Source organism: Petaurus breviceps, unplaced genomic scaffold (assembly GCF_028583685.1).
Source record: "Petaurus breviceps papuanus isolate PSGF00001 unplaced genomic scaffold, PetGlider_PUasm1.0 90919, whole genome shotgun sequence".
NCBI lineage: Eukaryota > Metazoa > Chordata > Mammalia > Diprotodontia > Petauridae > Petaurus > Petaurus breviceps.
In genome coordinates, this window is record NW_027187378.1 from 982,617 (window position 1) to 995,565 (window position 12,949).

At 39.3% G+C, this 12,949-nt stretch overlaps 1 protein-coding gene and 1 pseudogene across 2 annotated transcripts in view; one reads left to right on the plus strand and one right to left on the minus strand.

The window, feature by feature from the left end:
- Positions 1 to 12,949, plus strand: part of SNAP25 (synaptosome associated protein 25) — a 96,855-nt gene that overhangs the window by 52,425 nt on the left and 31,481 nt on the right. The window lies entirely within an intron of this gene.
- LOC138152166 (uridine-cytidine kinase 1-like) lies at positions 2,071 to 2,965 on the minus strand (annotated as a pseudogene).

Consider the following 12,949-nt stretch of genomic DNA (forward strand, 5'->3'; position numbering starts at 1 on the left):
TCATGATTACTATAATGATTTATGTCTGATAGAAGAAAACCATAAGTGGTTATACATGAAGTTGTTGTTGTGTTTGTCCATTTTCCAAGAGGACTTTGGCACCAGGCAAATGATGACAGGATTTGCACTTGACTGATTTGAGTGAGGGAGGGCTATGCAAGGTCACCAACCTCACTTTCTCCTTCAGAGTCATCTGGATCCAGTGACCAGATATTCATCAGGATGACTGGAGATGACCCAGGATGCAAAAGGAGAACCTGGACCTTTTAGTCTAAGGCCTCTTCACATACTCACTTAGAGTGAAGTAATGGCCATTCAGTGAATAGGCCCCTTTAAGAAATAGTCAAGGAATGACCCCTTTAATTAGAAAGAAAAATCAGTCTGGGAGAAGACCTTCAGAGTTGCTGTTCCAAAGAGAAACAGTTACCATTGGCATTCACTGTAAGCCAGGAGGTCCCAAAATACAGCCATTAAGTGGAACTTGGGTGGGGACCTATTATGGTCTAATCTATGAGCTTCAGAGTAAACTGAATGCAAGGTTTTGTGAAGAAAAGGAAGGAAGGAAGGAAGGAAGGAAGGAAGGAAGGAAGGAAGGAAGGAAGAAAGGAAGGAAGGAAGGAAGGAAGGAAGGACGAAATTATAAATTATACATGAGGAGATTGATTATAAAACAACAGATTCTGTGTGTATGCACATATATATTTATATATGTAGATATGTGTGTATATGGATATTCCACATATATGTTATTTAGAGGAAACTGAACACTAGTTAGGAGAAAAGATTAAATAGAATCATATAGACCAAAACATTCTCATATATGTAATTCAGTGCTAGTCCATATATAATAAGTGGTACAGCAATTGAAGGGCTGATTTGCAACAACATTCATTTTCAACCCCTAGAGTCCTCCATGTAACTTTGCTTTAAAGGAAGCCTGGACCCACATGGCAATGAGTAATAATGTGAACTGTTTGGAGGTAGGCAGCATGTGTCCTCAGTCCCAGGACAGGTAAGCCTTGATTTGGCAATTTCCAGGTATTGGAAAACAGAGTCAAAAGCCTCAGGTGGAGCTGTTTGCTTGGGCATTATATAGCTACATTCAAGTCAAAACCACACAAAAACACCAGAACTATTTGATTGACTTTTTAGTGGTAAATCTTAATTCTGCAGTAACCTGCCAGGCATATGTGAACCTTTTAGGTCCCCTGTAAACATTCAAAATAGGAGATGCTCTCCTTTATGTCTAATAGCAGTTTTTTGTGTGTGTGTTTTTCTTTTATAAAGTATTTGTCAGCATTCTCTCTTCTGTTTATTGTCCGATGTATAACTCAAGAGGAAAGAAGACATTTCTGCATGGTTCATGCTAAGCTCATACCAGCCACAGACCCAGATATCCAATTTATTTTAAAAATGTGTTATTAGCATTACTAATGAGAGCAAGCATAGTAGTTTCATTCATGCAGGTGGTGGGTATTTTTCAGATGATACAAAGAGATTTCAGAAGACTCCTGAATACATGGAAGATAAAAACATCAAGAAGGTTCTTCCATTATTTCCCACATTTAAGATTCAATAAAATTAACAGTTTTCTATTCCGAACTGGTTAAATAATTTTATCCAAGAAACACTTTGTAATAGATGCTAAAAGAGTATTTTTATCATTCATTCATTCATTCCATTCATAGTTTTCAACATTCACCTTTACAAGATTTTGAGTTTTAAATTTTCTTCCCTTTCTTCCCTTCCCCCCTCTCCAAGACAACACCATGCAATCTGATATAAGTCATACATGTATAATCATATTAAACATATTTACACATTAGTCATGTTGTAAAGAAGAATTAGAACCAAAGGGAAAAACCACAAGAAAGAAAAAGCAAACAAACAAAAGCAGGAAAAATAGTCTGCTTCCATCTGCATTCAGGCTCCTTAGTTCTTTCTCTGAATGTAGATAGCATTTTCCATTAGGATATGGGGTTTTTGTTTAAAAAAGAACATAGGTGACACCAGACCCATTTATTATACAAATGTCATCAATAAAGATCTCCTCTAGAGGCTGAGTAATCTTCAGTGGAAACTGCTACTAGACTCTGGGTTGGACCTTTTACCAGAAGTTAGCACAGCAGTAAGGTTTCCAGGCTCAGAAAATGTTCTCTTGTAGTTCCACCCATTTGAGGATGTTGCCATTCAAAATATCCTGAATATGCTGTACAATCAGCTTGATGGCAACCATGTTGTCAACTGTTGTCAACAATCAGCTTACTTCTTAATTAGCCAAAGAATTCAAAAGCAGATTTGACAAAGATGGTATCCTGAGTTAGGATCTGCTCCAAGTCTTCCCCAAGATTCATACCTCAGAGAACTCTATGAAAGAGCCTGACATCTGAGTCAGTGCCCACAAAGAAGGTGAAACATGTCCTGGATCTCTTGACTGTGAAATATCAAAATGCCCTCAAACAGAACCATATCCTCAGGGCAAACCACAATTGTCCCCAGGAACCTGCAAGGCAGAGGTAAGGAAATGGGACACTGCCAGAAAGAGAGGGTCACAGAGCATTCAGTGCTGGGAGCACTGAATTCTTGGAAGGGGCAGATCATGAAAAGTCCACAGGGCCTTGAATGGGTCACAAAATCATAGGTCATGACCTCAATGATTTTGCCCTCCACAATGTGTTCGAGGGTCATGTACATCAAGTCATTACCAAAAGCAGGGGTGGCCAAAGTTGTACTTCCCCTTCAGTGCTTTGGCCTTCTGTTCCGTGGTCAGGACCTTATTGAACTTGTCCTGGCTCAGGATGACCAGCTTATGCTGACCCAGCATATTCCATAATCACCTACACACTATGGACTTTCCATTGGCTGTGCTGCTGCTCCCCCTGGTCAGGAAGGGCCACCTATGAGGGTGCTCTGCTTCTGCAGCGGCCCAGACACTGCCACCACTATCCAAGGCTATCTCCTGCATACCTTCTAACAGCTAATGATTATAAGATCAGGAAAGGAGATGGAAATGGACTATAGTACCTTCCACTACTCTGTTTAAGTGATGTAGGTATAGAACAGGCTCTTATTACCTACCAGATTGGAAATACCCACATTGGTCTCCACATATTTCTAACTGACTCAGTATAGTATCCCAACTAGGAAGCTCTGAATGACTTTCCCTAGAGTTGCAAAACACCGGCATTTCAGTGAGGCCATAAGAATGTCATCATTATCATCGTTTCCGATCAAGAAGCATTTGTTAAGCACTTATTATGGGCAATGTACTATGCTTGGTGCTGAAGAGACAAGAATGAAACTATTTACATTCTACTGCTGTAGTTACTTAACTGACTGTCTGACAAATAATGAATTTAGTCACTAGAACAAGACTGTATCTTGATGCTTAGAAACATGTCAACTTAGTGAAAGTTTGTCTTTAGTCCATGAATGATTATTCCTGATATCTTCTTCTCTTATGAATAGTCAATGAATATAGAAAAACTGCTTCATGCTAGGATGTTGGTGACTAAAATGTTACCTCCCTCCAATAATATTTGCAATTGAAAAGAGAATTGTCGTTGTTCATGGATTCAGTAATGCCTCTAATGAGTAAGGATCAAAGAGGAGAGGTGAGACAGAAAGTTATTTCAATCAATCAATAATCCATCTAATCCAAATGAATGAATCTCTAAAGGTAGAATTTCAGAAAGAATAGCACCTTGGTGGGAGAGATATTTGAAAGAGAGACTTCCCACTGTTTCTGAAATTATATCATATTAGCTTTTATCTATCAACCTCTCCATAAAGCCATCCCTATGGCTTTATTATATTGACATGATTCTGGCAATTTGCCCTTGCATTGGTCAGCATAGACATGATCAGATTTCATTTTGCCATCCTCTCTTCTTATTAGAAGTTGTCCTCTGCTATAGTTTCCAAGTAAACCATCAGGAAATAATACTTAAATTAAAGGTTATACTAAATGCCCGTTTGGTCTCATTTGTCAAACAGACAAAGGAAACACTGGCATTTTCAGAAACAAGAGATTCAAGTATAATTCAGTGTTAGTGATGGCTGGCTGCCATGTAATTGCAATTAGGAGGGACCAAACAGCCTGACAGGCAAAGAGCTTGAACCCTAGCCCATAGCATCCAGGTGCCTGGAGAAAAAGCCACAAACCAAAGAGGATTGCCCAAACTAAAGCCGGCCACCGTCCTGGCTGCCAAGTAATCATTGAATGGTGCAGGACAGAGTCTCCATGGAATACACCTGCTTCCATCTCTTCTCCAAAAGAACTGGAAAAATGAAACGGTATTAGTGCAATTGCATAAGGCTTGCTTACTTGCTTACTTATTCATCTGTTGGGGTTTTTTACAAAAAGAGGGAAAAGGTAATGCATAGGTCGACTAGAAGAGTACAAGAAATCCAAAAAAGCATCTGATTCACCTGATTAAAGCACAATGTGTTATGAAATTATACCCATTAAGGAGACCTTAGGGTATGAATAGTTTGCATATTACTCACTGTTTTATACATAGTAAATACTCAAAAGTTTTTTGAATGTTAAATGAATCTTTATAAAACTATATCCATACAGAATGTAGCATAACACAGTGGAAAGAACCTTGACTTTGGAGGACCTGGGTTGAAATTCTATCTCTGACACTTAATTTATTAGGCAAGTCACTTTAATCTCTCTTTAGTCTCCAAAATTAGGAGGTTGAACTAAATAGTCTCTGAGGTCCCTTCTGATTCTAAATTTGTTATCCTATGAATGTATTCATGGATATTTATGTAGCATGCATTGCTTTACAGTCAGCCAAAATTTAAAAGACTATGGGAAGGGGAGAGGACAGCATCAAGATGGAAAGAGCTATTATTTGGAATAGCCCAAATAGTAGAACTGAGAAATTAGCCAAGGGAGCAATAGAAAATAGAAGGGAGAAAATGCTGCAAGGTTTTATTGATTCATTAAAACTGAGCTCCAGAGAGAAGCTGTGACAATGGAAGATATGAGCCTCCTTTGAATTGGGTAGTTTGGCCCACATTTATTCTTCAGAGACTAATCATTAGCAGGGTCAAATTATCAAATTTGTTGAAGAAGGATCACCTCTTGTGGGAATTTTCACTGTAAACAAACTGTATGCCCCAATAGGGTGGATTTTACCTAATTCTATACAATAAAGAACCAATCTACGGCTTCTTTTTGTGTTCCCCACCACCACCACCACCACCATACACAGGTGGAAAATTACTATGAATGAATTGGGCATTTTTATTAAATTCTTTAGCTATTGCTCATCCTCCTGGATTCTTGGTCACACTGGTAATTAACATTTAAATTGGTGTTGGTTTTTTCCTTTGTTCTGGAAGAGGACTGTGACATCAGGAAGCTGATGCCATGACATTCAAGAGAATTGGATTTAAGTGAGGGAGGGCTGTGCAAAGTCAGCAGCCTCACTTTCTCCTCCAGAGCCATTTGGATCCAGTGGCCAGATAAAGATCAGGAAAATTGGAGATGCCCTAGGATGCAGTGGGGGTACCTTGGCCTTTTCAAGCTAAGGTCTTTAACAGGTCTCAGTTTGGCCAAGGTAATGCCCATTCAGTGATTAGGGCTTAATAAGAAATGAGGTAGAGAATGGCCTCTTTATCTAGATCTGGAAGAGGCCTTAAAGGCCAAATAGTACATGCAACATGTGAAAACTGAGGCTAGTGAGGCTAACTGACTGTCCAAGGTCACATAGATAGCCAGCATTTTGAACCAAGGTCTTCTTATCCCAAACTTAATGCTCTTTTTTCACTATCTAGTGCTGATCTGGAACCATCAGGAAAAATTTTCCCAATTTTCTCCAATACAGTTAGTTACTGATTTGTTGTTCACTAGCAAGAAGATTCCAAAATTTACTCATAAGAGAGATTTGGAAAATGGCTTCAGAGAGTCATGAGAACTAGGTGCAACAAGGATTTCATAATCCTTGTGATTGATAGATAGATAGATAGATAGATAGATAGATAGATAGATAGATAGATAGATATGTATCATTGGTGAAAAAAATAAAATGTGGTCATGGGACCAGTCCTTCCCTTTTCAAACATTGTTCTTTCAGGAGATTAGAATTGTTTCAGTTTCAGCTTTCTAATAACCTCCTTTCCTCCATTTTTAGAGTGTAAGGCTCTATCCTCTAGAAATAATAGACATTTGTCAGTCATTGAGCCCAAGAGTAAATATTACATAATTATTCTTAGTATGAACTTTGGCAAGTCATTTATGAACATCAGCTCCTCAATTTTAAGACGGGAGAGTTGGATTAAGTACTTCCCAAGTCTTACTGTTCTATGACTGATGTGTTCATTGTGTGTATACTACTGTACTAGTTATGGGGAAAGGCAGATAAGGAGAAATGGGACGAGAAGATGAAAGATCAAGTCTCTGTTGTCATGGAATACATACTTATGTTGTGGATGGATACTCCAATACTCCATTTCATCTCTGATCTCATCAGTGTGGCTACTCCCTCTAATGATCATTTTGCAAGTTATCCATATGACTGCCCATTCTGTATGACTCTTGTCCATCTCCCCCATAAATCCACTACTGGGGACCTACCTGATGACCTGGAGGGCTTCCTGATTCTCTTAATATCACAAGGATTCCCAAAGAGCTTGCTGGCTATCAGTTACTGGATAAACACCTATGACCTCTGTCTCTCTGTGTATATGTGTGTATACTATATATGTGTACATATACATATATGTCTCCAAACACTTAGAAACACAAATGGTTTTAGTCCTAGCTCTGCCACTAAGTTTGTGCTCCTCCTTCACACTTTTGAGGAGTAACAGTAATGAAACATCACATTTATCAAGTGTTTTCTAGATTATGAAGCACTTTACTCACAATGATTTTGTGAGATAGATGGTGCAAATATTATCATCTCCATTGTTCAGCTGAGCAAGCCAAGGTTCAGGGATTTGCTCCAGGTCACATAGCAGTGAGTGGCAAGTCAAACTCAGGTACATTAACTCTACATTTTGTGTTTTCCACACTCTACTAGTCACTTCATTTCCCCTGGCATCAGCTTCCTCATTCTTAAACTAAGAGAACGGGATTAGATTTCCAGTAGTCTCTGTCATTCTCTTATTTTATGATGTGTGCCAATAATAATGCAGCTATGGAATGGTTAGGAGCCTAGAAGTAATCAGAACTCGGGTTAGGGACCAACCTAGGAAGACTAATTGATACTTAGTACTAATTTGCATAATTAGGATTATTCAGAAAAGTCGAGGAAACCATCTCTTTCTCCAGTTACTTGACATTGCTTCCATATAGGCTAGAATGTTTTGGGGAAATTTGATAGAATTGTCTGTTCAGCAGCGCCCTGGGCATGCTTAATTATTCCCTTAAAATTAGCACTTTAGTACTTAGACTTGCATTAACTTCAAGGAGAGATTTCCCCCAGTGAAAATAATAGCACTGGGTGAATCCTTGATAGCATTCTCTTTCAGTTACAGCAAGAAAAGGAGGGAAAAAATCAAGATAATTAGCTCCTTTCTCCAAATTGATCGAAGTACTTTCCAGACATTATCTTATTTTTCACAACCACCCTCTTGAGGACAGACACTTTCCTTCTTGAAAATGAGGAAGGAGACACAGAGGTAACTGGCAATTTGCCAAATGTCAGTCTGAGAACACAACTCCTAGAGAAGGTCTATGACAATTGTATTGGTACACACACAGTATTAACCACTTCATAAGTAATTTATGATATAGAATGAGGCAGGGGGAAGTTAGAATGAGAAAATCAGAATCCTGAGTTCAATCATAAGATCATAAATTTAAAACTGAAAGAGAACTTAAGTCATCAGATCCAGCCTCCTTATTTTATCTCTGAAGAAACTGAGCTTCATAGAGGTCAAGTGACTTGCCCAAAGTCACACATGTTGTTAGTAACAGAGCTATAATTCCAACCCAGATCCTCCAACTCTCAATTCAATGTTCTTTCTACTGTAGCATACTAAAGTTCAAAAGGTTGCAAATCATTAGGTAACACTCTGTTGTAATAATTAGCTCATCTGAAGCCTAAGGAGCAATATAATGGTTCCGCTGCTTTATATCTTTAGGGAGTTTATTATATAGAAATAAGTCAGAGTTCAGTTTCAATTTTTCTAAGGCCCCAGTTAAGAAAATTCTAAACACCTAGGCAGAGATTGGGCTGTCTGCCTAACTTTATAGTTATATTTCTAATTAACCCCCATTAACCCATGACCTCATTGTGGTTGGGACAAAGTTCAGTTTACCAGAAAGGGTGGGGTAACACAATAGCGTAACAAGAGCAGATTATATTATACTATCTGTGGATAGACAGGCATTGGAGGGCAAGTTGGAGAAAAAGCTGACTTTTCTGGGGATTTCCCTCTGTCTGAGCCTTCCACATTTTTCACCAAATGCCTTCCACAGTGACAAACCCCCTGACATTTCTGAGGCTGATGTAAGGCTCTGCTGCTAATATGAAATACTGCTATTCAACTCTAATCATCGGAAACGTTGAATCTCTGTGGAGGTGCATGGGGAACTCCATTACCTTTTGGTTGTTCAAGAATGTTAATTGTGATTTGCTATCATAAAGCCCCACAGGCTTGGTTGCAAAGTAAGTTTTGTTTTTCATCTGTCATCTTTCCTCTCCCTCAAACAATTGATGATTTTGTGATTGATGGGAGAGAGTTAGAGCCCTGAATTAGGTAACTCCGACCTTGACTTGTTGTGTGACCTTGAACGAATTACTGATCCTTTCTGTGCTCAGCTAGATATGATACTGAAGCTATTCACCAATTTCTTTGCAGTTAACATCTGTGACCTCTTTGACCTTGGATAGAACTCTTTTAATGATAATAATTCTGATTGGTTGCCAAAGTCAAGAAAACAAATAGCTAAAATATTACAGGGTAAGAAAAAAGTGTTTTGCTTTTTTTTAAAGACCTTTAAGGGGGAAGAAAGTTTTATTTTGTTTTCACTTTTCTCTGAGAAGGTGAATCAAACCCAATCAACAACCAGACTAGGAGGTAGTGAACTCCCCTTCCTTAGAAGTGTTTAAGCAGAAGTTGGACAGCTATCTATGGCAGGGGTTTGGGAGAGGGGGCCAGGGATTTAAAAGGAATTCCTTACTGAGACATTGGAATAGGTCCAGTTGAAGTAGGTCTAATTCAGGAATAATGGGGAGGTCCCTCCCAGGTTGAAAAGTCACTTCCAACTTGAAAACGATATGATTCTAAGTATTTATTAAGTAACTTCTGGGTATACAAAATAAGTATCTGAATAATATACTAGTAGCCAGTCTTTTTAGAGCTTTCCCTTCCCTTCTTGTACTCTTTCCTGCCAAGGAACTCCCTATAAAGGAAAAAAAAAAAGCTCTACTCTACACTCCATCCCTCTTTTCTCCATTTTATTATGTTAGGTAAGCTTCTCTAGTTCCTCTCAGCCCTCTGTGACACTAGAACTTCTTACATTAAAAGACTTTGTTATTATCATAAGTTGACAACCATTCCCCCAGGGTATGGGAAAAAGCATAACATCGCCAGCTGATCTGCAGTTAGCTATTAGCTAAGTGATGTAATCCCAAGGGGCACTCTCCTAATGGCCAACCTTTTTGTATTTTAGATATATAGAGAGACATTGAGTAACCTGCCATTTCAAGGAGATCTACCTAGTGATCTGGCCCCTAGCAGTCTGCCCAGCCTTGTTCTTCAGAGGTTGCTTAACACTGACTCTCATTCAACAAATGTTTGTTTCTGCTATGTTCAGGCCAATGTGCTAGGCGCCAGTGACAAAAACTCAGCTAACCTTTTGCTATGGTTCATACAGTAGCTGTTTTTATGACAACTGGATTCCAGAGCCAAGCTATTTACAACTCATTATGGTTCCCAAGGCTCCCAAATTATAATGGGCTCTTTGGTTGGTAGGATTGACCCACTTTGAGAGGTGGTCTTCCTAGGGCCAACTAGACACTAGCCCTGCCTAAAGAAAGCCTTCCCTGGAGGGGAGAGGGGGGTGGAATACAGTATCTAATCCCTTCCTGAGCCCTCCAATTCACCTGATGGAAATAGCAAGTCATTTTGGCATTGATCCCATTGCCTTATAGGATTGAGTTGGAAAATGGACCAGACCTTAATCATTTCAAACCCTGCAGGAAAGAAAACAAACAAGTGATCTAAAGCAATGAGCAGCCTGGTTTGCCAATGCATATGTTCCACTTAAATGGTTTTGATAAGTTCTCTTTAGGAAAATTAGTCCCCATTTCAAGATGGAAATGCATTTGTTAGGGTATAGGAGTGAGAATCATTCCAACATCTCCCAAAAATTTGTGGTGTAAATTTTGGGCAAAATTCTGCCCCTAGGTTTTTCACTACCAGTGTTTCTTACTGGGCAATTTTACCATCTCTGGCTTCATGGAAGGAATTAGAGCAATGTTGGTTTGATGAACAAATATGAGTTAAATGCTTTGGGCTGCCCAGATATTAAGCACCATTTCAATACAAACCAACATCCTTTTAGCTATTGTAATTACTATTAATTACCATCATTATGTCTCTTCAGATGCTCTCTCTTGGAATACTAATGTATGTGTGTTGAGGCTAAAAAAAATAAAAAGGGAAAATTGATAAAGCACTGACAGTAAACATACTAAAAGGGGGATTAACACCAAGTTGAAATGCCCATTTCCCCCACTCCCATTCCCTAAGCACACAACAACCACCTGGACTTGCTGGCACAGCTAAGTTTCATTCTTCTGAGGTGAAATGCTTTGAGTGTTATGCTTTCCCTGGGGGCTTGATACATATGACTCAGCAAGGTGATACAGTAAGAAAGAAAGCTCATCTTAATCAGCATTGTGGCCAAATGTCCAGAGCTAGGGAGGTGAGAGCCCTACTGTACTCTGCCCTAGTTAGATGGTCCTCGGAGTATTGTATTCAGTAAAGGGTGTCACATTTTAGGAAGTACATTGATCTGCCATAAGCAACCAGAAGAGAGACTCAGGATGGCAAAGGAACTCAAAATAATATCATAAGAGTGGGTTGGGATATTCAACCTGGAGAAATGAAGATTCAGGTATTATGTGATAGTTGTCTTTAATAACTGGAAGACCTGTCATGTGGAAGACAGATTTGACTTGTTCTGTGTAGACCCAGAGGACAGAATTAGGAGCAGTGCGTGGAAACTGCAGGGGCATAATTCACTAGCAGTCAGTTAGTCAACACCCATTTTTTGTGGGGGGGTTTGAGACTGGCTTTCCCTATCTTGTCCAGGTTGGAAGTGAAGTGACCGCTACTAATCAGCGCAGAAACTTTGACCTGCTCCATTTCTGACCTGGGTCCATTAGCCCCAACTTAGGCAGCCTAGAGGTTCCCTGTTCCTGGTCAGGAGGTGGGGGTGACAGTAGAGGGGGAGGTCTGCATATTGGTACCAGAGTATGTGAAGGGGAATAAAACATAAGAAGACTGGAGAGGGCCAGGTTATGAAGAATTTTAAATTCCAAACACAGCCATTTACATTTGATCCTAAACAGCCAACTCGCTGAGCAGGGAAATCACAGGTCCAGTTCCTATCCTCTTTGTATTATGTTTCTAGAGAGCAAGGACCATGGGATACCTTCATGGGAAATTGTTAGACCTTTAGAACACTTAAAAAAATCATCTTGGCATCTGAGTGGCAGATTGATTGCAGTGGGGAAAGATTTGAGGCAGGGACATTAGGTAGAAAGTTAATGCAATGATCTAGACAAAAGGTGATGAGGGCCTGGCTCCAGGTTGGTGGCTCTGTGAGTAAAAGGGATGAATATAGGAGGTTAGGTAGTAGAAAGGACAAGATTTGATATGTAGGGTGAGTATGAGAATTCAAAGATGACAGCAAGGTTATGGGTTCAAATGACTTTGTCCTTGTCAGTAAGAGATGTCTGAAAGAGGGGAGGGTTTGGAGGGGAAAGAGAAGGAATTCTATTTTCAGACAAGCTGAGTTTGAGATACCAAGAAAAACTTATTAGGAAGACTTAAGGATATCCAAAAGTGGATTGGGGGTAGTGAGGTCCAAGGTACTATAAAAATTCAGAGGAGGGGCCTCAGCAGAGATTTCAGTGCAAAAAGGAGCAGATGTTAGACTTAGTGCCTTGGTCGAGGGGTTATGCTTAACTGTGGGAGGGTGTGAATGTAACAGGGAAAAAACTGTTGTGAAAAAAAATTTTAATTGGAAAAATGCAAAATAAAATAATGAGGTTGGACTAGGTATCTATTTCCTTCCAGCCTTAATAAAAAAAAAAAAAGAAAAAACAATTCAAACGAGTGAATAATCTCTTCCAATCAGGAGGATCATGAAGAGATACCCTTTGGGTTGGGATCTTAGTATTGGGTAGAACTCCACAGATAGAGATAGGAATGGGCATGTAGATTACAGGTATAGAGACCAACATGACAAAGGCACAAGATGAAGAGAAGTGTTCAGAACATGGTGGTTCTGCCACTAGTAATATGCCTTATACCTAGTCTTAATTAGGCAAAGTTAATTAACAAATATTGGATTGGTCCCATTTGGAATCATTGGTAATAACTTTACCCTGAAAGCGAGAAACCAGATGATGAAGACACACACACACACACACACACATACACACACACACATACACACACACACACACACACACACACACACACACACCCCTGCAAATCATATAAAAGGTTAGGATTTTTTTTTTAACATTCTCCTTCTTTAATTCTGATCTTTATTTTTTCTGGATGTCATAGAATGATGGAAAATCCTCCCATTGGGCCATTTGAGGTGTTTGGTTGGTTGGATTTTAGCTCTCTCACAGTTTTTAGCTGTCTTTATGCAGGAAACCTCCCTTCCTCGGGCTTCTATTCTATAAGATGGAGAAAATATCAAATCCATCAAGTAATGTTGTGAGTTTCTGCTCATAAT